Raw genomic sequence first — 27,494 nt, 5'->3', positions numbered from 1 at the left:
TAAAGACCATTGTAATGTATGATAGCTTATCAATGGTGCAGGAGTTGTAGCACGTTTTTTTAGGGGAGCTCTTGAGTTGACATCAAATTGAAAGATAGACTTTGTTATTGATTAGTTTTGTGTTTACCGATCATTGGTAGGGTACCTATTAAAATGGCACCATATGAAGATGATGGAATTGAAAGATCAGAATCAACATATTCTTAGTCAAGAATTTATTCGCAAAAGGCACTTTATTAGGAGGGATTACCGGTGATGTGTGTGGAAGAAGGAAATTGAGTTCCTTCACTATTAAATAATCACTAGAGTTGTTAAAGGTCATAATTCATAGCAATTAAATGTTGTGGGGAAATTAATGACTTATTTGATTGATGGAGATGTTCCATATTATTTATAAAGGTAGGCTTGAAGTCAGATTGGCATCCAATTGTGTTGGAGAATAGGGTGTACGAAAGACAAGGAATTAGGGAAAAAGGAGACACGATTGTTATTGTTTATTTTAATAATATTATGTTTTACACTCTTAAGTAAAAGAAAGAGTGATATTAGGTAATGTGAATCCAGTTATGATTCTCACTGTTATTGAATGAGGGCAGTTTACCTCATTTTTGAAAATCATTGTTGTATGGAGTAAGCGAGTTATTTCTCAAGATTTTGAGATTAATCACCCTTATGATAAGAAGAGGTGTATGATTGGTAGGGAAGGAATGTAGTTGGGTGATTTTTGAAATGTTGAAGTATGAGTTGACTTTTATTGTGATTGTTTTAGCCACTTTTCGAAGCAGGAAACTGGTTTGAGGTTTTAATTAATACTTCTTCTGAAAGTTGTAAGGAACGTATTTTGTAAGCTTAAGATTCATGAGCTTAATCAACCGATTTACAATTTGGAGTTCGTAGTAGTGGTATCACCATATGTAGTAAGAAGTGTTATTTTAAGGAAGCTTATAAGTAGTTAAATTATACCATGGTTCCTAGTATCGGTCCATATAAAGGGAATTGATTTTAAGACAGCATGGGTGGGTGAAAGTTGTGAAGGATCTTCACTTTCCATCAAGTATATTCTTATGGAACCAAAGAAGAACGTCGATGATCTCAAAAGTAGGTACGCAAATAGCTTTTCAGCTAACTGATGAGTTACATGATAAGGTTATAGTATAAGTGTAATGACCCGGTTCTTTTCTTCCTTTCCTTTTTCCTCAGATTTTACGGATAAATTTTTTTTGTTGAAATTTCTTCTCTGAGTTTGGTTTCTCATCACTTAGTGTCATCTCGAGTGCTCGAAAATAGTTTCTGAGACTCTTTCCCTGGGATTGACAACTTCTTTAAAGGACCGCGTTATTTCCACATTTTTTATTTTTTGACACCATTCACTTTTTTCTTTTCCCCGTTTGTCACTTTGTTGACACAACCTCACTTTTTGTGTTCAGAGTTGGTTTTTGACTTCATGTACCTTCATTCTTAGTGGTTTTTACAAAATACGTATCTTTACTTTTGTAAGAAAGTACTCTGGTTGCTCCCGGTGTCCACAGGGGCATGGATGTAAAGTTCTTCAGAAACATTTTTGTTTCTTGGGGTATTTTTCATAAATATCTTTTGGAGATATTTTATTTCAGGGGTTTTGAAAGATATTTTCATTCTGGGTCACTTGTGTGCAGTTATCCTTTTGCGTAGGGGCCTTGTGCAATTAATAAAAGTTAATTGCTAAGTGTCTCATTGGGGCTTGAATCCTCGTACGGGATTCATTTTCACATTTTGTCGAGTCGTGTACTCTTAGAATTGTCTTGCGGTTGAACCCTATAGTTTTCGGATTTTCGGCCCCGATTGCCGCCGAACTTGTTTGGGGCATAGTTCTCTGCTCGAGACTCAGTTTTTGACGTCGTTTCTTTCGTTGTTCATATTTTCTCATTTTAGTTCTTCTTTATTCATGGATTTTTGTTGTTTGAGAGTGTTTGCTCAAATTTCACTTTTCCGGACCTGGTAGGACTGGTTCGGGGCACTTTTTGAAATTCTATAAATAGGGGGTGCTAGAAATAAAAGTCAAAGCTCTCTCCTCTCTCTCCCATGGCCGACCCTAGCTCCTCCCATGGCTGCCATGCTTCTTTTCCCCTTTAAGCCTTCATCCGCTTTGAGAAAAGTGGTGATGCCTTAGGCTTTATTGTTCGCCTTGACGAGGCCTTCGATTCCAACCGATTGGAATTCCGTTTTGGCCATTTTTCGAGTTTGGGTTTGAAGATAGGTTAGGATTTTGGTAGGACCTCCTTGGCTTTTTATGATCACCTTGTAGTCCCCGACAAAAACCCGAAGTTTCGTCGGATTCAGAGCGGTTTCATTTCGGTGGGGATTTGAGATTTTCATCTTAAATTGAGGTAGGGGATGTCATAGGTTTATATTTGAGTTATATTGATTGTTTTATAAGCATATATAACTTGTGGGCATGCTTTTGTACAAGTTTTAGAATTTAATTTAATTATATTCTATGTTTAAGATTTAATTCATATGGTTGTGTATAACTTGGAATTAAATTGTGTCATGCTAGTAAATTAGGCCTTGGTATGTTTATCAACATATATTAAATTGGGAGCATTTGAATAAGAATTGCAACTTTTATTTAATATTTATCTTTTATAAAAGATTAATTCACATAGTTGTAACAAGTATGAAAACAACTTGTAATATAATATTAAAGTAGACCTTGGTATGTTCTTTAACCTATGTTAAATTGAGGACATTTGGAATTGTTTAAAAATCTAGAGAAAAATTAATTAATTTGCTTAATTAATTTTATTTTAAGTGTTGTAGTCACTTAAATGGATTTTGGGTATAATATATGTGAAGACCATTTTGTGTCCTTTAACATATATTAATTTGAGTCTATTTAGAATTGATTTGAAATCTAGAGACTTTCATGTTAGGTTGGAAATCCCTTGTAATGTAGTGAAATTAATTACCTTGTGAGCATATTACTAATTAGATGTAGAATTAGTTCTTGAGGCCTCTTAAAATGGTTTGACTTAGCATGATATGTGATATCATTGTCTTGAATAGCTTGTTTAAATATATCTTGTATAGATATATAGCTTGTTTAAAATATTACAATTGATTACCTTGAAAGCTTGTTACTAAATTGTAACTTATTTAGTACTTGTGGCTTAGGATGGTAATTTGGTTTAATTATTGTAAGATATTCTTGTTTTGTATATAATTGCATATTGAAGACTTGGCATGTCATATGCTATTTAGACTTGAATTCTAGGACATGGTTTGTGTGGATTCAGCCTTGTGCATGGAATATGGTAACTTGAATTTGATTTTAGTATAAGTTTTGAACTTATTGAGTTTGGAAAGTTTGTGAGGACATAAATTATGTGACGGCTAGGGTTTGGCTCTAGTATGGAGATAAGAGTCTTTTAAGTCATAAGTGTGCACTAGGTGGTACCTTGTGGGTTGTAATTACCCGAAAATACTTGCTTGGTCTAGCGACCGCATGTCTTGGTCTTTCCACTATTTGATTTCGCATTTAATTTCAAGTTGTTAATCATGGATTACTTATAGCTTGAGAATTGATACTTACCTTGGGTATTTGAATCCTATTTAGTATACTTGAACTTGTATACTTGCTTCGTAAGTTTAAATTTCATTTAGTATACTTGTGCCGTGTATACTTGTCTTACGTGTATTTCGTTTAGCTTAGTATACTTGTGCTTGTATACTTGATTTATGAGTGCTCTATATATATCAAACACTTGTGTATGTATGTTAGATATTGCTTATCTTGTTTAACATGATTTAGGGTACTTGAACATGTATGCTTGTATGTCGTGTATTATATTTTAATACGGTTTAGTGTACTTGAGCATGTATACTTGTATACCGTTGTTCATTTCAATTGCATGAGTGGCTTAGGATGATACGTGAGTCTCACATATGACATAGACGTTAAGTAGCATGATCCTTTTGAATTGCTTCATGTTAATATAATAACCTTGTAAAAAGTTAGGTCAATGCATGCTCATTCCCTACGAGTAAACTAGTTTACTCACCCCGAAGTTACCGGGTTATTTTTAGGTACGGATACCTTGGTTTGGGATACACAATATCTTTTGGTCGTTTCGTTGGATTGAAGTTCCTTTGAGTGTAATCTTGTTCACATGCAAGTGTTAGCATGTTTGATTTTTATTTTAAGTTGTATTGTATAGTTAGGCCAAAATGTAATTTTTACCTTGAGACTTGTAATGTGTGCCTAAGCACACTTTTTGACACTTATTTCATGTATATGATATGTGGCCAAGGGTCAAACTTTATTTGAAATCCATGTATATTGAAAAATGTATAATTTTGCCTTTAATGAGAAAAGTATGAAAACTAGGGTTTTAGTATGCCATTTTTGCACCGGAGTGTGTGCATTGTGTATGAATATTGTTCTTTGGCATTCATTTACCATATATGCATGACGTGTGGCCAAGGGCCAAACGGTATTTTGAAAGCATTTAGGTCCATTTGTTGCAAGTTTTCTCTTTAAATGGCATTTTATGAAAAATTGAGGTTTGATAGGTCATATTTTGCATTGGGGGTATTTTGAAGCCGTGGGCTATTGGAACACGTCTTAAATGTCTTTTTACGTTTACGTGCATGTCTGCATCTCATAAAAACCTTAAATCTTGGTTTTGGAACTTTTATAGGGTGATTTATAAGTTTTTATGCAAATTCTATGCATTGGAGTTTGATGCAAGCTTTTCTTTTGGTTTAGTATGTTATAAATGCTTAATTGTGACCTTGGCATATTTTAAAACTTGTTTTGGGATACTTGGGATGCATACATAGCATTAGGAGTGGACCAAGCACCATTTCCACACTTAACAACAACAGATTTTGCTGTTGTCTATTACGTTGGTCGGCTAATAAGGTCCATCGGCCGACTGATAGCCTTCGTAGGCAAATTCCAAAGAGTTTGCAACCTGGACAGGGTATTTTGGCCAGTTGATCCTTGTCGTCAGCTAGATGATGATGGGGTTTTGGCCATATGATCCTTGCCGTCAGCCTGCTGATCCTCCCTGAAGCTTGATTTCTTTTTAGTTTCTTGGGCAGCTTTCTTGAGCCAACTTTAGAGGGTCATATCTCACTCGTTTTTAATCCAAATCAGGTCATTCTTGAGCCTAAATTCAAGAGCTTGAAGTTAGCTTTCCAAAGGTACTAACCACACACAAAAAATTCAACTGTAGTGAGAGCTATGATAGTTTTAGTGAGATAGGGTCGTGGTAGCTCTTAATCGGAGGATGCCGTTTTGTCCTATTTAATTGTGTTTATTTATTTAAATTCTATTTATTTGCTCCATGATCTAGTTGTGTTTTAGAAGTGGTTTCTATATTCAAATCATGGACTTAGACTTGTTGTATATTCATTTGGTTATGTTTTGAGCATTGGATAACATAGTTGCTATGTTTATACTCATGAGAATATGTTTTCCTTATTGAATATATTGTTGCCTTGTGTAATGATTTGTACATTTCGTATTTAACATCATTCATGCATAGCGTGTAACGAATCGCACACTGAAGATTCGACATTCATCACATCATATTAGTTGTGGACTTAGAGCATGTTTTGTATAGGTTTCCAAATTTGGTTGTGCTTGGTAGATAGTTGATTATCTTGCATATTCTTGTTGATATATGCGTTGTTGCACAACTTGTTGATTTTGGAAACTTGGGGATGTCGTTGTTTGGCTATGGCTAGGACGTGGTTTTAGTACGGGGGATAGTCCCTCTATATAGTCTAGTGCGCACAAAGGGAGGTTACCCATGGGCTAATAACCCTAAAGTAACTATGTTGTCGGTCTGATCCGGCGTGACGTCCGAGTATCCACTTTGTTTGATTTCGCATTTCATTTTTAAGTTGATAACTAGATGATGTTGTAACTTGTTGTTTCTTATTTGTCGTTCCATTTTACGTTACATGATGTTAACTTTGCGAAATTGTGCTTTATGCTTTGTATTGGAAGTTCCAATATTGGTTAAATTGCATCGATATTGAAAATTGTGTTTTAACGTTCTAACAAAACTTATGATTGATCCTATTAATTCATTTATAACTTAGACGTTAGGTGGTATGACCCACTTCTGTTGTTTTCGTGCTTTAGATTTCAAGCTGATAGCTTTAAGAAATTGTATTTTGTTGCCTTGTATAATATGCTTTTATGTGGTTAGACTGCATTGAAGTTGTAAATTGCGTTTTGATTGTTCAGCATGGCCTAGGATGATTCCTTAGACTTATTTAGAACATAGACGTTAGGTGACATGATCACTTTAGTTGTTTCTGTATTCGAGATTGCAAGTTAATACCTTTAAGAACCTATATCTCGTTGCTTTGTATAACGTGCTTCCATATTGTTTAAATGGCATAGATGATGTGATTTATGCTAGAAACACTCTAAGGTAGCTTAGGATGCTCTCTGAGTCTCATTTCGATATAGACATTAGGTGGCATGAACCCCTTTAACATGTTTCACCTTAAGGTGATAAATTTGTAAAATGCTAGGTCGATGCATGCTCATCTCCTACGAGTAGCTTTATGTTACTCACCCCTACGATACTGGGGCATATTTCAGGTATGAAGACTTGGTTCGTGACGCCTAGCATTCCTTGGATGTCATGTAGCTTTCAAGTTTCCATTTCATGCAAATGTTAGCATGAAATATCATTTTGTAGACTTATATGTCAAAATATGTATATTTGATTCCATGTATGTAATGTGTACTTAAGTACACTCCTTTCAATGTATTTGATATGTATGAGATGAGGTCGGAGGCCAATGACCATTATATTGTATCCTATGTATCTTTTGATTTTTTTGAAAAGTTATGAAAACCTTGAAAAATTGCAAGTCATTGGTTCACCATGGTTGCATCGGGTGTGGGAATTCCATTTTCATTCTTTCATAGGGTCTTATAAATCATGTTTGAAGTGTGGCCAAGGGCCAAACGGTCATTTGATCCCGTTTTGTATTTTTGGATTCTGAGTTTTCATTCCAAGTTCCATTTTTGCCTTTTTGCCCGTTGGGGGGTCGGATTTTGCATCGGCTATATTTTTAAGTCGTGAACCATTGTAGCACGTCTTAATAGGTAAGTTACGTTTGTGCGCATGGTCATTTCCGGGCAAAACCTTATCGTTTGTGTTTTGAGCCTCTTGTGAATTCATTTCACACTTTTTTTGCATATTCTAATCTAGGGGCATTACAGATTTTTCACGGTGGTTTTATTTTCTTTTTTCAGCATGGTTGAATAGAAAACATGATTTTATGGGGGGTTTCTTTTCCGTGTTTTTCCAGAAAATGTTGTCTTGATATCGGAAATCGCTTACGAAGTTCAGCTCTCAGTTTTTCAAAATAGCAGCTTTTTGGACCTGCATGACTAGATTTCATGGAGGGGCATTTCGGGTATTCTACATTGCATTTTTTTTATTTCTTGCGTAAGTCACATAGAAAACTCAATTTTGAGGGGGGTTTCTTCTCTATGTTTTTGCAAAAAAATTCATCTAGGCCTCCAAATTCAGCCTCTGTTCTGGATTTTTCTGAAAAATAACCCCACAGCAGCTTTATGGGCTGCTGCTGCCAGCCATGGTGCACTCAGCGCGCGCGCATGGGGCTTGGGCGCGCGCATGGGCGTGCGCATGGGGCTGTCATGGCCCCTCGTCGGGCTGCCGCGACGTCAATTCTTCTTTTGGGCTTTTCTCTTTCGTCCGGACTCCAATTCAAGTGAATTTTTTTTTAAACTTGACTAATTTTCGCTGTCTTTCCAACGGTGTGCTTGGTTGCACCCGGTTCTTCCTAAATAATTAACAGTTTACCCTTTTTGCCTTAAGTGCTCGTTTTTCTTCGTCATGCCGTTTCTCCATCGTCCAGACTCTGAATCATGCGATTCTTGAGTCCATCTTGATTAGTTTTTTGTTATCCTTCCAACGGTGTGCTCAGTGGCACCCGAATCTACAGTTTTTAAAAATGACTATTTTGCCCCTGGGGGCTTATTTGTCATATTTTTGATCTTTTGCTTCCGCATCAATTCTCATTGAGTTCCACGACCTCATGGAAGGTCACTTTGACTTCTTAGAGTCTTGTTTTCTGTTTTCGCTTCCGCATTTCGGATCCGTTATCGGATCATCCTTACAATTCATCACAGGACACGCTGGCTTAAAAACTAGGGTCGTCACAAATATAGTTAGGGCGACTAGGGATTTGTGGGTCGTATTAGGTTGTGGAATTGAGATTAGGGTTAGTAGGTCGAGTGATCAAAAGATTGGTTAGTGGTTGAATTATACTAAGATACAATTTAAACTAAAGTAAACAATTAAATGTAATAAAGAGAAAATAAGAGAAAGAGAGATCTTGGGGTTTAGAGATCACCACTAAGCATAGTTTTTCTACACCCTCAATGAATGATTAATGAGGGGAAAACATGTGTTGCAATAATAATGTGTGTGTGTGGATGTTTCAATAAGTATGGATGACTAATTAAGTATATATTGTTGGTGGTGGTTGTCGTCATCCTACCACAAGCTTAGAGAGTGTGCATTAAGGCGAGGGCCAAGTTTTACATTTATAGAAGCCACTACTACATTTCACTATAAATATAGCTAGGGCGAGTAGGGATGGTCCCAAGGGATTGTGAGGGTCGAACAAGGTTGTGGAATCGCTATTAGGGCTAGTAGGTCGAGTGATCAAACAATTGGTTGGTTGGTTAATTAGACGAGAGAGTAACTAAATTAAACTAAGTGTAACAAAAGAATGCAACTAAGAGCAAATACGAGAGAGAAGAGTCTTGGGGTTTAGAGATCACCACCAAGCAATGCATTTCTATACCATTGACAAGTGACTAATGAGGGCAAATGGTGTGTTACAATATTGGTGTGTGTGTGTGTTTGGTTGATCCAACAAGCAAGGATGGCTAGTTAAGCATGTATTGTCTAAACATCATGTGAAAGGTACAACATATCGAAGCAATGAAGCATATATTATCTAAACAACATGTGAAAGGCATAATAGATCAAAATAAGTCATTAATCTTTTCATTAAGCTCACAATCCAAATACAACACAAGGTTAGAGACATATGCTACTTGTATTCAAAAGCATGGATAATCAAACAACAAGCATGGATTGTCCTTCCATTTAACACTACACTACAACTACACTACTAGCATGAAAATAAACTAAGGGAAAGGCACAATCCATTAAGGAATAAGTATGAACCATCAAGAAAATCACAAGAGCATTCCATTAAGCACTATGTTTTGACAATCTCTAAATCTATAGCATCAATACACATAGACATGCATCAATAACACAAAATTTAAAGACAAGCACATGAACATCTATTCTAACATACATAGACATATGGATAGAATAAAATGATTAATTGAAAGCATTTAACCACATAAATCATTGGACAATCAAGATCTATATATATCAAAGTGTCAGAACATTAATTACAACACTAATCCCTATATAATACATAAGATTAAGATATAGAAAGCATGCTTGGGGCGAACTCTAGCCCTAAGAGGATGTCTAGCCACTCATGGTGATGTTGCTTCAACCCTTAAGGGCTAACTCCATGGAAGAAATCTGTTCCTTGTTGATGAAGAACTCCCCCCTTTGTGTCTTTAGCCTCCTCCTCCTCTAAGCTTGCTTTCCAACAGATGATATGATATAATATTGGCTCTCCCTTATAAAAAGAAATCCTTATCCTTATATAGGTAGGTCAAATGACGCCCAAAATGAGTTGGGGTCGTGCACACAATATTCCCCAATGATTGGATAAATGACAACTTTCAATGAGCTGGAAATTTAACTTTTTCGCACTGGAGGAAGTTTGATCGATCGAACCTTGGACTTGGATCGATCAAACTTGGCTGAGATCTATTGAACTTAGGCTGGATTGATCTTCAATGGTAGCGCTTTTTGGATAAAGACAAATCTGAGATATTTTGAAGATATTTTTGGGAAAAGGATAAAAGTGGTTGGTAGGGTGGTACAACTAGATAAGATCAATCATTTGGATAAGGACAAAGCAGTTCGATCGATCGAAGAATGGTGTTGGATCGATCAAACTTTTGGGATCTCTGAAAATGTCATCATGGCTCTGATCCATCTTGAAGTGCTGAGATCGATCATGTTGGATCAATCAAACTTTGGTCTGAGATCGATCGAAGATGTTGATTTCCACCTTTTTCTTCCTTTTGCTTCCACCTGGCTCCTTTCTTTGATTTATCCCAGAATTGCTTCAATTAAGCTCTTATTTGGCTGAGTTAGCTTATTTTCGGGATAAGTGTCTGAAAATGGAAATAATACGAAATCAATCTAAAATGGTAAAATAAGATAGATAAAGGTACTAGAATGCCTAAGCTTAAGGGGTTTAAATACGCACTTTTCAGCGCTTATCACACCTCCAAACTTAAATATTGCTAGTCCCTAGCAATGAACTAGAAAGTAAATGAATGAAATGAACAACTATACAAGTATAAATCTAGAAAATAATAAATGGATAACGCCACTTTCATACATGATTGCATTTAGCATATGCAATAAGCCTTTTAAACCCCTAGGTTACCCCTAGTGGACGAGTGAAGTCTCGTGAGGGTTTCTAGAAATGATACCCACAAACATTAAGCTCATTTTTTTAAAAGAGGTACCAATATTGCAAACAAGCATTGGGAGAAAACTACCTCAAGTATGCAATTTTTCAAACATTTTCAAGCAATCTCCCAAATTCTCAACATCAAGCAAGCAAGTATGGTCCTCCACACATTAAGAAAATGATCATGCAAATCAAAACAACTCTAGAATCCTTTTTGAGTGGACCGGCATCAAATGTGTTGCTATCTTAGCCAACTAGAGAAATGATCACATCCTTACCCTCAAACTAGCATACAAATCTAGTACCGATCATCAAGACAAAAAGTGAACCTTTTATTAAAGCTTTATTGTTCTAGGTGCGCTTATTCTTTTCACTCGAATTTTTTTTATTTTATTTTATTTTATTTTTTTATTTTATAGGATCAAAGATGGAAGCATGGTGCAATGTGTTAATCTATTAAGCTTTCTAGTGATTCATGAGGTCAAGCGTTAGGTCAAGGACTCCCAAACCAGATGGCTTTAGGGTATTAGGCATTCAAATACCCCTACGGACTTACAAGCTCAAATCAACTAGGTTACAAATCAAGATAACCTCCATTTAATCATTTCCCACTTTCTCTCCTTTTGGACGAAGACCTCACTTTTTTTTTTTTTTTTTTATTTTTATTGCTTTGTTTTTTTTTCTTTTCAATTGAACAATCAATTATTAACCTAGAGTTTGGGCCCTCCACCTTTCGGCGCGAGAAATTCAGTGCTTGATAAGGCTAGAATCCCGGCTACTTAGTGAAAAGGGGTTGTTATCCACCTTTATCAGGAATGAAGCTTTCAATGCACTACTAGCTCAATTGGGATATAACCAATTCAATAATCAACAAAGCATGTACCCCACAAATGAATGCTAGTGTGCGCTTGTGCTAATCTCAAAACAATCACAAAATCAGGATGATGTGGACCACAAGTGCAAGCAAGATATCAATCTTTCAAAAAATTTACTACTAAATGGCATCCATAAGGCATACATGGAGTATTGGACTTTCAAGTCAAGCAATATTTAAATTTTAAGCAATATAGTCCTCAAAAGATCAAAATCATAGCTAGATATGGACCAATCATAGAAATATCCCTCAAATACACAAGTCATGCTTAAAATTTTGAATTTAAAACTAACATTGCAAAGCACCATTCCCCCAAACTTAAATGGCACAATGTCCTCAATGTGTAAAGAGAACAAAGGAAAGAGTATACCAGTGCAACTAAGTAAGAATGATTGGGACTGAAGTATCCAAAGTGGGTGGCATGCCCCCCCCCCCCCCCCCCCAAACTTGGGATTAACTGTGATCCTGAAAAGATGGCACTTGGATAAACTCATCAGATAACAAAATGGAATAATTAGTGTACAGTGGACATGCAAGTGTAAATGTGATAAACAGATAAAGAGATAAGAGAGGTATAAGGGTGGTCCTGAAAATCGGGTAGCACTCTTTCACTGAAGTCACTGTGATGCACCTGATGGAGTTAAACATACAGATATGAGAATATAATATATGACATCCATAATAAAAGCATGAATAAATAGAAAATAAAGTACTGGAACATCAAAAGATCTAAGCCGACAGACCGGCTGTAAAAATAATAGTACTATACAGTGACAAAAGTAAAGTATCAATAGTAAAGAAGGATCATGAAAAGATAGAAGAAACTGGAATCTCAGGAAGATGAGGCAGGACGGGCAGGTCGGGCTTCGCGGATATCTCTGGATAGATCTTGGAACATAGTAGCGACATCTGTACTGAAGGTAGCAAAATCAGCTCCGTGGGTCGTAAGATCAGCTCGCATAGCAACAACAGCATCCTTAAGAGTCTACAGGCGTACTCTAAAGCCAGGGGTCTGATCTGGAGCCTCAGGTATAGAAGAGTCAAAAGAATGAAAATCTTGAGCCTGCTCCTGCTTGTGAATGGGCGACCCAGCTGGAGAGTGCTGCTCTGTGTCATCTGCAGGTCACTCCAAATCAATATTTATATGCTCAGCAGCTGGACCGATTGGTACATCGTCCACTACGAGATCTGCTGCTACTGCCTCAGCTACTGCCTCTGCCTCCTCAGCCTCTAGCTCCTCTGCAGCCACTACTGCGTGGTCCTGCAGTTTAGTAATGATGGCATTGTAGCTCTTGTCCCAATCCTTCTTCAAGAAGTGACAGGAACCTCTCTCAGGGTGCTCTCGAGGATAAAAAGGATAACGCTGGTCAATCAGAATCTGGGTGATGAGGTGGCCAAAAGGGAGAGACTTAGCGCATCCGGGCTTCTCCTTGCTGATATACTCGTCAAATAGCTTCCTCATCATGCTCCAGATGAGCTTGGGAATAGATACCCAGTGGCCTGGGTAGAATGCGTAGAGGGTTGTCAGATAGTTTCCTCTTCGCTGGATCTTGTGCCCGGCTATATATATATTCTGAAAGAGAATGGAATCGAAGAACCATAGGTCATCTGGAAGGAATCTGCGGGTGGCGAAAATCTCACCATCGGCATGGTAACCTGTAAGAAATACTGCCATGTCGGCATAAGAAGGCCTGTATAGCCTCGGATATAGATCCTGTAGCTCCGGAGGGCATCGGTGTGGACAATGGCATGATCTGGCTAGCGAGTCCATAGTGATAGTGATCTGATGGCCATCTATGGTAGTGACCAGCTCTGTTGTGGTACGCGGGGATGGTCGGAGGTTCTAGAAGAACAACCGTACCAGCCGCGGGTAGACTGGCTCTGTAACTGTGGCAAGAATAGCTGCAAGGCCCCTCTGAATAATGTCGTGGTAAGCTGATCGGGTTAGCACTGATCTGGAGAAAAAGTTTGTGTCGAATACCGACTCATGGTCTACTGCCATATGTGCATATCTAGGCGCGGGCCTATCACACTCCTGAGCTGGCTGAGCTGGCTGGCATGGTGGAGATGGTTCTGGTGAATGCTCAGCTCCAGCATGTGGTGGAGATGGTGATGGTGTAAATGCATCCTGAGCTGTAGAGGTGGATGGAATATGAGCATCCTCAGCCTCATAAGTAGGTGACATAGGTGAAGTAGGCTGTACTGGCTCCTCCTGTGCATGAGAGGGCTTTGCTGGTTCTTCTATCCATGGTCTGATATGTCTCTGAGGCCCGTGTTGCCTCTTGGCAATAGTCTTGCGCTTAGTCATAGCCTGAAAAATAATTTAAAAACTTGCAAGGGGAGTTAGTACTAGAATTAAGAATTGAAAGCACAAAATAGAAACATGCATGTCAAATAAGATAGATAAATCATATAGATGACATGAATCTATGCAAGTGATAGGATATGAAACATGCTAAACAATGTAAGTATGAAATGCATCCAATGTGGAATGTCACAGGCATTGGGCATATATGAGATAGCATGAACATAATGCATGATGAATGAAGTGTGTGTATGAGATCTGTGAAGTTCGAACGATCACAAAAAGGTTTGAAATCGATCTCAAAACTTTAATCAATCTGAGAAATTTGAAAAACTAAGTTCGGTCCATCTCTCAAGATTGATCTGAGATAGAAGTTCGATCGATCGAACTGTGCGAAGATGAAAACTGAAAAGTCACAGATCTGTGACGTGGATGGCACGGGGCCTTCACGACATGGTCGTGGGCCCATCGACACAACAAATGATCAATTATCATCACCCAAACAAGGCCCATACTCCCAAAATTGAATCTAAATACACAAATATATACAAAGCATATACACATATATACATATATAAACTCAGTGTTGTGAAGCTCATCAATGGCAGATTTATCATGAAAATGGCATGGATTGAACATGTAAAGCATCTATGTATAAAATCTAAGCTTCAAAACCTAAATGAAGCCTCGGATCTTACCTTAACCGAAGAGAGAAGTGGAGATGAAGAGGGAGTGAGATTCGGGGTGAGCTTGATGTTACCGGAGGTGTCACCAGATATGAGGAAGATGGAGAGTGCACAGTGGCGATGATGAAAGAGAGAAGGGGGGTTCGAGTTTGAGAGAGTTGGATCGATCTTTGTAATCGATCTCACAACTCTCGGTTTTTATTTTAAAAACATCCCCAACAGGAGTTCGATCGATCGAACCTCAACTGAGATCGATCAATCTTTTTTTTTTTTTTAATTGAATAAACAATAATAATTAAAAACTAAATAAACTAAAATATTTTTGTATTTTTGAAAACTTTTTGAAAAATAAAATAAAATGAAAATAAAATAAAAATGAAAATATTTTTAGATTTTTGAAATTTGAAAAGTCAAAATAAAGTCAAAATAATGAAATGAAGAACTGAGATCGATCAGAATAAGAGTTCGATCGATCAGATAGAGAGTAAGAATATGCAGGTTTATGGCTCAGAAAATTGGCTAAGTGTTGGAACTTGAGATCGATCGAATTTGAATATTCGATCGATCGAAGAACTTCAAATCTATCTTGAAATGTTTTCGGTCAATGAGTCAGAGAGCTGAAATATGCAGGTTGATGCAGGCTAAAAATTTTCTAAGTGTTGGAGCACGAGATCGATCAAACTTTGAACTTGGATCGATCTAAGGTCTTCTGATCGATATGAGAATTAGTTCGAACGATGGGATAGAGAGGTGATTTGGATGCAGGTGGATGCAGGTCGAAATTTTTTCTAAGTGTTGGATACAGGTGGAAGTTCGATTAATCGAACTCTTCTTTGAGATCGATTGAACTTATGCAAAATGCTCAATCACAACACAAAAATTCATGCAATCCTAATCAAAGTTCCTATCAATGCATATGAACCAAAGACAAGTATCTAGACTTCGCAAGAAATGAAATTTAAGATAGAAATGAGGGAGGAACAAGGTTTTGACACCCTATGAAATGGTTTTTCCTAGTCTTTAACGTCTCTAGCAAGACATTCGGCTCTTTTAGCCCAGATCAAAGATCTTATAATGCATCCCCTCCTTGTTGGGGTGATAGATGCTTTGAACTCCACCCAACAAATGGTTATTTGAAGAACTTGTTGGATTAAACTCAAACGAAACTTTTGATCCCTTGTCAATGCAATAACAATCTTTGGGCTTCCATGCCTTTTCAAAGCAAGACTTTGAAACAAGACTTTTAGAATGCAAGGTTGAAGATGATCCTTTTGAAGTTTTGGTCTTACACAAAAGCTCACTTCCTTGACATTGAAGATCATGACATTTGTCTACAACGTTAACCTTCTCCTTCATATTTGTCAAATGAATTGGGTGTGGGATTGAAGATATTCAACTTCACCTTCACGTGGCCAAATGAGATCTTCATTATCCCTGTCCTACAATTGATGTTGGCATTAGCGGTTGCCAAGAAAAGACGGCCAAGGATAACGGGAATTTGGCTTTTAGGATTAGGGACCGGTTCCGTGTCTATGACAATGAAATCAACTGGGAAGAAGAATTTATCAATTTTAATCAAAACATCCCCAATGACACCCCTAGGCTTCTTGATAGATCGGTCGGCAAGTTGCAAAACTACCGACGTCGGTTTTAATTCACCTAGGCCCAATTTGACATAAACTGAGTATGGAAAAAGGTTAACACTTGCTCCTAAGTCACGAAGCACCCGATTAATGATATAATCACCAATAATGCATGAAGTAGTAGGTGAACCGGGGTCCTTAAACTTTGGCGAAGTGTTATATTGCAAATTTAAGCTTACTTGCTCGGTCAAAACCACTTTTCTTGGTGCTTGGCTCTTGTTCTTCCGCTTTTGGGTGCACAAGTCTTTCAAGAATTTGGTATAAGCCAGAATTTGCTTGATTGCATCCAGAAGTGGAAGATTAACTTTTACTTGCCTAAACATTTCCATGATTTCATTGGTTTTTACCTTTTGCTTATCGTTTGAAATGGACCCTTTTAAGGCATCCGGAAATGGAACATTTTCAAACACTTTTTCAGAATTTTCTTTTGAACTCTCTTCAACACAAGAAGTTTTCAAATCACTTTGCTTCAAATCATTTTTCAGCAAAACTTTTTCAACATCATTTTTCAAAACTTCTTTTTCAAACACATTTTTTAAGACTTTCTCATTCACAAGATCATGTATATGCAATAAAGGAGGAATGGGATGTGAAACGGGACTGGTGACAACTTGAGGTTGCACCAGTTCACTCTCTTTATTGGACACTTCTACTTGATTGTCCACAACCTTACCACTCCGCAAGGTAGTCACCGCATTAACATGTTCAATGGTGTGGCCTTCCGATGAGGAATAGGTTTCCACAACACATTGTTGCGTAGGTGGGACATTAATAGGCATCTTTCCCTTCTTTCTTGCATTAAGAGTGCTTGCTATTTGCCCTACTTGGGTTTCTAGCTTCGCAATAGATTGAGAGTGAGAATGGAGCAATTGTGTGTTAGCTTCTAAAGTGCCCAAAGCATTTAAAACTTTTTCTTCAAAGGCAGGACTTCTAGTATTTCCTTGGGAATAAGATTAGTTGGGAAAATGAGAATTAGCAAATTGATTCCCTTGTGATTGATAAGGTCTATAACCTTGGGATCCTTGGTTTTGAAGTGGAGGTGGAATGTATTTCCCTTGAAAACTGCCTTGGGAAGGGTTTGAGCCCTTTCCTTGGTTTTTCCAAGAGAAATTCGGATGATTCCTCCAACTTGGATTATAATGAGTACCATAAGGATTGTTCCCTTGGTTCACAAAAGCTGCATTGACTTGTTCATTAGGTTCATTTTGCACTTATCCGTGAGGACAATGAGAAGTAGAATGAAGAACACTAGAACAAGTCATACATGTTTCATTTGATGCACGATGAGAATGGTTAGGGAAGGAAAATACTTGGTTCGCCGAGTTTTGGTTAATCAAAAATTGATCAAACCTTTGAGATAAAGACTTCATTTCGGCGGCTATTTCATTTGAATGGTCGACTTGATGTAAGCCAACACTCTTCCTACCTTGTGAATTTATACCATTCTTGGATGATAATGTTCTATACAAAGAATTTTCACTCATGCTCTCATAAAGATACCACACGTCATCCTCATGCTTATCAATGTATGAGCCACCCATGGAAGCATCAACCATACCCTTATAATTGTCCGATAAGCTCTCAAAGAAATATTGAACTAATTGCCCTTTGGGCATGTTATGATGTGGACACTTCCTAAGCAATTCATTAAAGCGTTCCCATGCCTCATGAAACGTTTCTCTATCCCCATGTGAAAATTCTCGAATTGAGTTTCTCATGGCATTGGTCTTAAAAACCGGATAGTACTTCTTCAAGAACTCTTCTTGCATTTCTGCCCAAGAAGTGATTGAAAAAGGCCTAAGATTGTTAAACTAATACTTTGCCTTGTCTTTTAGGGTGAATGGAAAAAGTTTGAGTCTTAAAACCTCTTCCAGCATGTCCGTATATTTTACGGTGGAACATACTTCAAGAAACTCATCCAAATGCTTGTAAGGTTCTTCACTTGGAAGTCTATGATAGTTAGGAAGCATTTGAATGGTTTGTGGCTTAATTTCATAATGATGTGCTCTGAATGGAGGCAATTGGATGTATGTAGGTGCATTATACTCATTAGGCACATAATGGTCTCTTAAAGCAAGAGGTGGATTAGCTACTTGAGGTGCAACATGAACACATTGGTTTTGAATTCCTTGATTGATGATGGGAGGTTGTGGAGCATACATTGGCCTTGGTATTCCATATGGAGCTTGGCCTTGTTGTTGTGGTGGTTTGTGAATGTATGGCCTAGGCATGCCTAATGGTACTTGTATGTTCTCATGATGCACATTTGGATGAAGGATACCTTGTTGGTCTATGTGACCAAGGTCCTCAACATGATCATCATTATGGTTATCCATTGATAGATTGGTTACATTTGAACTTCCACTTCCCCTAGGAGCACAAAGAATGATAAACACTATGCCTTCACAACAATGCAATTAGACTTCTTCCACAAACACTTAATTCATACTCCCATGCTTTAACAACAATGATGCAAAGAACAAATATGAATGCCTCCACACGGGCTCACGATTTGTCTAATGGATTGAGTAAAGAAAGTCTCACAAAGGTCCTTTAGCACTTCAACTCCAAATTTAAAGCTTAGCTTAGCAAATTTTTTTTAAAATTTTTAGCTTTTTACTTTCTTTGCTTTGCTTGAATGCTCATTTGTTTGCTTCCTCTCCAATAATGCACCTAGTCAAGTAAGAATAACACAATAAGTAACCAAAAAGAAAAATAAAAATAAAGTAAAGACGCGATCAAAAGAGTACTAATCCTAATTGATTCCACAATTCCGACGTTGCCAAATCAAATCAATCCCCGACAACGGCGCCAAAAACTGGTGATGGTTGTCGTCGTCCTACCAGAAGTTTAGAGAGTGTGCATTAAGGCGAGGGCCAAGTTTTACATTTATAGAAGCCACTACTACCTTTCATTACAAATATAGTTAGGGCGAGTAAGGATCGTCCCAAAGGATTGTGAGGGTCGAACAAGGTTGTGGAATCGCTATTAGGGCTAGTAGGTCGAGTGATCAAACAATTGGTTGGCTGGTTGATTAGATGAGAGAGCAACTAAATTAAACTAAGTGATAACAAAAGAATGCAACTAAGAGCAAATAAGAGAGAGAAGAGTCTTGGGATTTAGAGATCACCACCAAATAATGCATTTCTATACCATTGACAAGTGACTAATGAGGGCAAATGGTGTGTTGCAATATTGGTGTGTGTGTGTGTTTGGTTGATTCAACAAGCAAGGATGACTACTTAAGCATGTATTGTCTAAACATCATGTGAAAGGCACAATATATCTAAGCAATGAAGCATATATTGTCTAAACAACATGTGAAAGGCACAATAGATCAAAACAAGTCATTAATCCTTTCATTAAGCTCACAATCCAAATACAACACAAGGTTAGAGACATATGCTACTTACATTCAAAAGCATGGATCATTAAACAAGCATGGATTGTCCTCCCATTTAATACTACACTACAACTACACTACATCTACACTACTAGCATGAAAATAAACTAAGGGAGAGGCACAATCCATCAAGGAATAAGTATGAACCATCAAGAAAATCACAAGAGCATTCCATTAAGTATTATGTTTTGACAATCTCTAAATCTATAGCATCAATACACATAGACATGCATCAATAACACAAAATCTTGAGACAAGCATATGAACATCTATTCTAACATACATAGACATATGGATAGAATGAAATGATCAATTGAAAGCATTTAACCACATAAATCATTGAACAATCAAGATCTATATATATCAAAGTGTCAAAACATTAATTACAACACTAATCCCTCAATAATACACAAGATTAAGATATAGAAAGCATGCTTGGGGCTGACTTTAGCCCCAAGAGGATGTCTAGCCACTCATGGTGATGTTGGTCTAACCCTCAAGGGCTAACTCTATGGAAGAAATCTGCTCCTTGTTGATGAAGAACTCCCCCTTTTGTGTCTCTAGCCTCCTCCTCTATGATATTGGCTCTCCCTTGTAAAAAGCAATCCTTATCCTTATATAGGTAGGTCAAATGACACCCAAAATGAGCTGGGGTCGTGCACACAATATTCCCTAATGATTGGATAAAGGACAACTTTCAATGAGCTGAAAATTTAACTTTTTTACACTAGAGGAAGTTCGATCGATCGAACCTTAGACTTGGATTGATCAAACTTGGCTGAGATCTATCGAACTTAGGCTGGATCGATCTTCAATGGTAGCGCTTTTTGGATAAAGACAAATCTGAGATATTTTGAAGATATTTTTGGGAAAAGGATAAAAGTGGTTGGTAGGGTGGTACAACTAGATAAGATCAATCATTTGGATAAGGACAAAACAGTTCGATCGATCGAAGAATGGTGTTGGATCGATCGAACTTTTGAGATTTCTAAAAATGTCATCATGGCTCTGATCCATCTTGAAGTGCTGAGATCGATTATGTTGGATCGATCGAACTTTGATCTGAGATCGATCGAAGATGTTGATTTCCATCTTTTTCTTCCTTTTGCTTCCACTTGGTTCTGTTATTTGATATATCCAAGAATTGCTTCAATTAAGCTCTTATTTGGCTGAGTTAGCTTATTTTCGGGATAAGTGCCTGAAAATAGAAATAATACGAAATTAATCTAAAACGGTAAAGTAAGATAGATAAAGGTACTAGAATGCCTAAGCTTAAGGGGTTTAAATATGCACTTTTTAGCACTCATCAATTGTCTAAGCAATATAGTGGATAACACAATATATCAAACTAAGCTATTAATTCTTTCTTTAAACTCACAATCCAAATACATCACAAGGTTAGAGAAATATGCTACTTGTATTCATAAGTATAGAACATTAAACAACAAACATGGATTGTCCTCCCATTTAACATCTGAACTACAACTACACTACAATTAAGCTAATGACTTGAAATTAAACTAATTAAACTAATGGAGAGGCACAATCCATCAAGAAATGAGTATGAACCATCAAATAAACCATAAGAACATTCTATTAAGCACTATGTCTTGACAATCTCTAGATCTATAGCATCAATACACATAGACATGTATCAATAACACAAAATCTAGAGATAAATACATGAACATCTATTCTAGCATACATAGACATATGGATAGAATGAAATGATCAATTGGAAGCATTAAATCACACAAATCATTGAATAAACAAGATCTATGTATATAAAAATGTCAAAACATGTATCATAATACAAATCCCCTCAGAAATACATAAATCAAGATGTAGAAAGCATACTTAGGGCTAACTCTAGCCCCAAGAGGATGTCTAACCACTCATGGATGGTGCCTCATAACCCTCAAGGGCTAACTCCATGGTATAAATTTGCTCCTCTTCTTGGTTGATGAAGAACTCCAAGCTTGTGTCTCTAGCCTCCCCTCTTCTTTTCTTCCTCACTAAGAAAATGATATGGACATTGTGTCAAAAGTCTCCTTATAAAAGTGGCTCATATTCCTTATATAGATAGGTCAAATGTCACCCCAATGACCTGGGCTCATACACCAATATTCCTCCCAATGATTGGATATGAGACAACTTTTAATGAGCTGGAAATTGAATTTTCTCGCACTTGGGGAAATTCGATCGATCGAACCTTGGCTTTGATCGATTGAACATGGCTGAGATCTATCGAACTTAAGCTGGATCGATCCTCTATGGCGGCGCCTTTTTGGATAAAGACAAATTTGAGATATTTTGGAGATATTTTTGGAAAAGAGACAAAAGTGGTAGGTGGGGTGGTACAACTGGATAAGATGGAATCTTTTCGATCGATTGAAAGAAAGTTGGATCGATCGAACTTTGTGGGATCTTTGGATAAGGACAAAATAGCTTGGATCCATCTTTAAGTGCTAAAATCGATCAATGTTGGATCGATTGAAAAGATACCCTGATCGATCGAACTTGCTAAATTTCCACCCTTTGCTTCCTTTTGCTCCCACTTTGCTTATTTATTTGATTCATCTCAAGATTGCTTCAATTATGCTCTTATTTAGTTGAGTTAGCTTATTTTGGAAATAAGTACCTGAAAATGGAAATAATAAAAAGTCAATCTAAAGCGGGAAAATAAGATATATAAAGGTTCTAGAATACCTAAGCTTAAGGGGTTTAAATGCGCACTTTTCAGCGCTTACCACACCCCCAAACTTAAATATTGCTAGTCCCTAGTGTTGAACTAGAAAGTAAAGGAATGAAATGAACAACTATACAAGTATGAACTAGAAAACAATAAAAGGATAACACCACTTTTGTAGGGAACACGATTGCACTTAGCACATGTAACAAGCCTTTTAAACCCCTTGGTTACCCCTAGTAGACGAGTGAAGTCTCGTGAGGGTTTCCAGAAATGATACCCACAAACATTAAGCTCATTCTTTCAAAAGAGGCACCAATATTGCAAACAAGCATTGGGAGAAAACTACCTCAAGTATGCAATTTTTCAACCTTTTCCAAGCAATCTCCAAAAATTTCAACATCAAGTAAGCAAGTATGGTCCTCCACACATCAAGAAAATGATCATGTAAATCATAACAACTCTAGAATCCTTTTTGAGTGGGCCGGCATCAAATGTGTTACTATCTAAGCCAACTAAAGAATTAATCATATCTTTACCCTCAAACTAGCACACAAATCTAGTACCAATCATCAAGACAAATAGTGGACCTTTTATTAAAACTTTATTGATCTAGGTGCACTTATTATTATTATTATTATTTATTATTTATTATTTATTTTTATTTTTATCCCTAAGGATCAAAGATGGAAGCATGGTGCAATGTGTTGATCTATTAAGCTTTCTAGCAATCCATGAGGTCGAGCGTTAGGTCAATGACTCCCAAACCAGACGGCTTTAGGGTATTAGGTGTTGAAACACCCCTACGGACTTACGAGCTCAAATCAACTAGGTTACAAATCAAAACAACCTCCATCTAATCATTTCCCACTTCTCACCTTTTGGAAGAAGTCCTCACTTTTTTATTGCTTTTGCAACCCTTTTTTTTTTTTTTTTTTTTTTTTTTTTCAATTCAATTATTAACCTAGAGTTTGGGCCCTCCACCTTTCGGCGTGAGAAGTTCAGTGCTTGATGAGGCTAGAATCCCGGCTACTTAGTAAAAATGGGTTGTTATCCACTTTTATTAAGAATGAAAGCTTTCAATGCACTACTAGCTCAATTGGGATATAACCAATTCAATAATCAACAAAGCATGTACCCCACAAATGAATGCTAGTATGCGCCTGTGCTAATGTAGAATCTTAGAATAAATCTCAAAACAATCACAAAATCAGGATGATGTGGACCACAAGTGCAAGCAAGATATCAATCATTCAAAATTTTTTCTCCTAAATGGCATTCACAAGGCATACAAGGAGTATTAGACTCTCTAGTCAAGCAATTTTTAAATTTTAGGCAATATAGTCCTCAAAAGATTAAAATCATAACTAGTCATGGACCAATCATAGAAAATCCTTCAAATACACAAGTCATGCTCAAAATTTTGAATTTAAAAACAAACACTGCAAAGCACCATTACCCCCAAACTTAAATGGCACAGTGTCCTCAATGTGCAAGGAGAACAAAGGGAAAGAGTATACCAGTGCAACTACAATAAAGAGTAGTCGGGACAAAAGTATCCAAAGTGGGTGGCATAGCCCCCCCAAACTTGGGATTAACTGTGGTCCCAAAAAGATGGCACTAGGATAAAACTCATCAGATAACAAAAGGGATAATAACAGTGCACAGTGGACATGCAAGTGTAAGTGGGATAGTTAAATGAAATAATGAGAGAGGTATAAGGGTGGTCCTAAAAATTTTGTAGCACTCTCTCACTGAAGTCACTGGAATGCACCTGATGGAGTCAATCAGATAGATATATTAATATAGGAATATAACATACAAAAGTAAAGCATATATAAATGATGAAAATAAAGAACAGTATATAAGATATCTAGGAACAGGGCCGACAGACCGGTCACAAAAATATAACAGTATCAGAAATATAACAGTCAAATCACAGATATAAAATGAGAAATGAGATATAAAAATCATGAAGAGGATGTAGGACGGGCAGGGCATGCTCCGCGGATATCTCGGGATAGATCTCGCAATGCGGCTATGACATCCATACGGAGTGAAGCAATACCATCCCGGATGGAAACCATGCCATCCTCCAGAGTCTGAAGACGCTCTCTGAAGTTGGGTATCTGAACTGGAGCCTCAGGTAATACTCTGGGTTCTCTGCAGGCTGCTCTAAATCAATGTCCATATGCATGGCAGCCGGATCGACTGGTACATCGTCCGCCGCCTACTCTGGTGCTACTGCCGCTCCCTCCTGCTCCTCAAGCTCCTCAGTTGCCTCTGCAGCATCCTCCTGTAGACTCTTGATAAGAGCCTTGTAGCTCTTATCCCAGTCCTTCTTCTTGAATGAATAGGCCCCAGACTCAGTATGCTCCTAGTGATGGAAAGGATAGTGCTGGTCTCTCAGAATCTATGTAATAAGGTGGCCAAAGGGAAGAAAATTAGCCCGTTTAGGTTTAGCCTTGCAGCTTCATCATAACGCTCCATATCAGTGCTGGAATGGACAGCCAGTACCCTGTATAGAAGGCATATAGAGCTGTCAAAAAGTTGCCGTGCCTCTGTATCTTATGGCCGGCCATGAAGACATTTCGGAATAACACTGAATCAAAGAACCATAGGTCGTCTAACAGATAAGTGCACGTGGCAAAAGTCTCGCCAGCTGCAGAGTGACCTATGAGTGCAATGACCATGGCCTCTATAGAGTAGGATATGTAGCCTCGAGATCAAGAAGGCGGACATGTGGACATCGGCAAGATCTGGCTGAAGTGTCCACAGCAATAATAATCAGATGGCCGTTAACGGTAGTTCGCAACTCCCTCAGGTTACTCAGGGCAAGCCGGAGGTTCTGGAAGAACATCCGGACCAACCTCGGGTACACTGGGTATGTAACAGGGGCTAATATGGCTGAGATGCCCCTCCAGTCTATATCATCATATGCTGCTCTGGTAAGAACAGACTGGGAGAAGAAATCTATGTCAAAGACTGACTCGTGCGTCACTGAAAGACGTGTACATCTCGGTAATGGCCAGTCTAAGCCCTGAGCTGGCTGAGCTGGTGGAGGTGATGGAGATGGTATATGCACAGCCTTAGCATCAGCCTGTGAAGAAGATGCCTCAGCAGAAGAGTGTGAGTTGCTATCAAAAGATGAAGACTAAGGTGGAGTGGGCTGTGCTAGCTCCTCCTGAATATAAGAGGGCTCTCTTGTCTCCTCTGTCCTTTGCCTTACTCGCCTCTATGGTCCATGTTGCCGCTTGGCAACAGTCTTTTTTCGAGTTATGGCCTGCAAAAGAAAAGAAAACTCAAAAAGGAAGTCAGTGCGGGAATAAAGAATTAAAGCACAATTTATAGAATCATGTATGTCAAATAAGATAGACAAAATAGATAATGAACATGAATCTATGCAAGTGACAAGGAATAAGTGATATGATGCGAAGCATGCTAGACAGTATAAGTATGAAATGCATCCAATATGGAAAACACAGGCATTAGGCACGTATGAGATAGCATGAAACACAAGAGATGGTGTGTGAAGTGTATGATCTAAATCTATGAAGTTCAATCGATCACAAAAATGTGAGATCGGTATAAGTTCGATCGATCTTGAATAAGTGAGATTGATCTATTACAGATCGATCTGAGAAAAAGTTCGATCGATCGAACTGTGAAGTGAAATTCGAAAAGTCACAGATCTGTGATGTGGATGGCATGGGGGCCTCCCGAGCAAGCTCGTGGGCCCCTCTACACAACAAATCAACATATTTGGTCACTTTCCTTAGCCCGTGACCCCCAAAATCAAAATCGAAATCGAAATATATAAAACTGATATATAGATATATATATACATATATACACAAAGGTTCAAAGCTTCAAAAATGTCAAGAATCATCATCATAACATCAAAGATCTAAAACAAAAGCATGGATGCATGAAGATAAAGCTCGAATCAAAAGATGGAGTTTGAATCTTACCCAAAACTGAGAGAGAAGATGAGAATGAAGAGAGAGAGAGTCGAAATCCGAGATCCGAGATGAGAGAGAGAGTTTCGAGGGAAGGGAAGGTCGCCGGAGGTCTTGCCGGAGATGGAAGAGATTGGGGTTGCAGTGGCGATGGACTCTAGGGTTTGAGATCGATTTTGGAAATCGATCGAATAACCCTAGTTCGATTTTTTAAAAAAACATTCCCTTTTTAGTTCGATCGATCGAACTAAAATCTCAGATTGATCGAACTGAAATCTCAGATCGATCGAATTGAAATCGATCTCTCCTCTTAAATGAAAAAATTATTTTTGAAACTTTTGGATTTTTCTGAATTAAAAATTAAAAATATTAAAAATTAAAATAAATAAAATAAAATCTTTTTTGGATTTTTCAAAAATAATAAACAAATAAAAATAAAAGTATTATTATTATTTTTTTTATATATATTTTGAAATTCAAAATTCAAAACTTAGTCAAAGTCAAAGCCAGAAAGAGACACAGATCGATCTCAAGAAGGCTCAGATCGATCACTTGTAAAAACCTGCAGACATGTTCGACCGATCTGAAAGATAGGCCTTTTTGATGCAGGTTCAAAATTTTTCTAAGTGTTGAAATTGCAGATCGATCCAAGATAAAGCTGGATCGATCGAAGAATGTACGATCGATTTGAAAGAGAGCTGAAATATATAGGTTTTCTTCGAACGATTGGACAGAGAGGTGATTGGATGCAGGTATGGAGTTCGATCGATCGAACCTCTTTTGAGATTGATCGAATAGGAACAAAATGTCCATTTTCAACATGAAAGTGCATGCAATCCTAATCACAATTCCTAACAATGCATATGAACCTAAAGCAAATATCTAGATTTTGCAAGAAATGAAATTTAAAATAAAAATGAGGGAGGAATAGAGTTGTGACACCTTACGAAATGCACTAGTCTTTAACGTCTCTAGCAAGACGTTGGTCTCTTTTAACCCAAATCAAACATCTTGTAGTTCATCCCCTCCTTAATGGGTTGATAAGTACTTTGAACTCCACCCAACAAATGGTTCCCTAAGGAACTTATTGGATTAAGCTCAAATGAAGTTTTTGGTCCTTGGTCAAAATGATCTTTGGGCTTCCATGCCCTTTAAAAACAAGATTTTCAAATTACATTCTTGGGTTTCAAGGTTAAAGTTGAACCTTTTGAAAATTTGGTTTCACTCAAAAACTCTATTCCTTCACATTCATTAGCATGACATTTCTCTACAACATTCACTTCGTCATGCTTGTCAAATGAATTCGGGG

The 27,494-nt window shown here is 37.6% G+C and overlaps 1 non-coding gene across 1 annotated transcript; it reads left to right on the top strand.

The window, feature by feature from the left end:
• Positions 1-17,748: 17,748 nt before the first annotated feature.
• LOC132284302 (small nucleolar RNA R71) lies at positions 17,749-17,855 on the top strand. The gene has a single exon (XR_009472242.1). It is a non-coding gene; the product is annotated as a small nucleolar RNA R71 (small nucleolar RNA).
• The last annotated feature ends 9,639 nt before the right edge of the window (positions 17,856-27,494 follow it).

Source organism: Cornus florida, unplaced genomic scaffold (assembly GCF_030987335.1).
Source record: "Cornus florida cultivar Cherokee Brave unplaced genomic scaffold, ASM3098733v1 CherokeeBrave_3.0.0_Hap2_Chr01, whole genome shotgun sequence".
Lineage (NCBI taxonomy): Eukaryota > Viridiplantae > Streptophyta > Magnoliopsida > Cornales > Cornaceae > Cornus > Cornus florida.
The sequence above is the reverse complement of the archived record's forward strand: the minus strand, read 5'-3'. Positions and strand labels throughout refer to the sequence as shown.